At 29.4% G+C, this 1,651-nt stretch overlaps 1 protein-coding gene across 1 annotated transcript in view; it reads right to left on the bottom strand.

Moving 5' to 3' along the window:
- LOC108754258 (metal transporter CNNM4) overlaps nucleotides 1–1,651 on the bottom strand; it is an 11,402-nt gene that overhangs the window by 5,705 nt on the left and 4,046 nt on the right. The window lies entirely within an intron of this gene.

The following is a 1,651-nucleotide window of genomic DNA, read 5'->3' as shown; positions in this document are numbered from 1 at the left end:
ATATATATATATATATGAGAAGAAAATAAATAATTTTTGTGTTTTGCAGTTTTTCTGTAAAGTTGATAACATTTAAGTAAAAAATTATTGAAGACCAATTTTGGGCAATTTTTAGCAATTAATATCTTGTTATTAATAACTATTGCGAAAATTGTAAAATAGTAGAGGATTTTTCTTCTCAGTTTAATCCGTTCTACTCCTATGCAAAAGATTTATCATTATTTTCCAAACATCCTATATATATATACATATATATATGTGTGTGTGTGTTTTCTTCAAAGAAATTTATATCAAAAATATGATTGCGCGCCGTTACTATTGAATTTTCAAAATAATATATCAATTTGAAATACTAATAATTCTCCCAAATTTAATTAATATAACATCTAACCTTTAAACTTCTAAAGTTTAAAATCAATTTTTTGTTTCTCAATAAGTAATGAATTTCTTGTAGAACTTTTTATATTGAAATATACTTTTCAGAAAATTTCATTAATTTTTAGAAACTCCACTTTGAACTTCTTAATAACGCAAATTTGTCTAATATATATAATAGCTATAAGAAATTAAATATTTTTTCATAATATATGAAAATAAATGTAATGATATGAAAGTTTTTTTTATTGTTTATATATCATTTTAAGTGTTATATTAAAATAAACTTTATTGGCAATATTTAATGTAAAAAATTATACTGATTTACAAGATTTTATGTTTCTCAACTCTTGAATGATGATGGATCTTCTGTATTTTGCTCCGTAAAGTAAAAGAAAAAAGTTATAAATTATTTAAAAAAAAATGTAATTAAAAAAAAAATAAAATCTTTAATTTCTCAGTATCTGATTATAAAACTTTTTAACTTAATATTCTTTTTCAACAGCTGAAAATACATAAAAATCCCCATTCGAGTGTTGAGAAAAAGAAACCTTGCAATACCAGTATTATTAAACAAATAATGAAGGTAAAGTTTGAGTTTTAACCGGAGGATTTTTGCAGAACAACCTTTCCATAAATCGGAGTGAAAGGTCAATTATTTTAATATCGCATTTTTTTCGGTTCGATGAAGCAGCGTCGGAGGAACGAGTCCGTGGCATAATTTATAATTGTAGAAAATGACGTGATTCACACGTATCAGCTACGTAAACGCCGCGTCGCGCGACGTGTAATCGCTATATGGCGGGATATATAGGTCGCCAATTTCTATTTTTGTTCATAACGCGGGCCAAGTTTGAGTTGGTTTGAATATTGAATCGCAGATTGTTGAACCACCGCCAAGCAAAGAGGTGTGGTCAATGGTAACTTAACGTCTAGATAGCGTGTAGTTATCGCGTCGTCCCTGCTGTTAGACGAATTCCTCAACGTGCCCAAATGTGCGCGTCTAAAGTTGCGCATTCCACTCACCGGGGCGATAATATATACGCCCTAACATTTACTATCGTGAGACACCTTCTTCTACTTCCTAATACGATATGTTTAGCTCTCTGTAATGTTGATTGACGGGTAAACAGTCGCTAAGGAAGAAGGCAATGAAGATGTGATTTATTGAAAACTAAACGGTCCACATGCTATACAAAGTCATCTTCTCATAAATCAGCGTCATAATATTCGTGGGAACAAACGTAGATAATTCCGATGTATATATGCATTTAGT

This window comes from Trachymyrmex septentrionalis, unplaced genomic scaffold (assembly GCF_001594115.1).
Source record: "Trachymyrmex septentrionalis isolate Tsep2-gDNA-1 unplaced genomic scaffold, Tsep1.0 scaffold78, whole genome shotgun sequence".
Lineage (NCBI taxonomy): Eukaryota > Metazoa > Arthropoda > Insecta > Hymenoptera > Formicidae > Trachymyrmex > Trachymyrmex septentrionalis.
The sequence above is the reverse complement of the archived record's forward strand: the minus strand, read 5'-3'. Positions and strand labels throughout refer to the sequence as shown.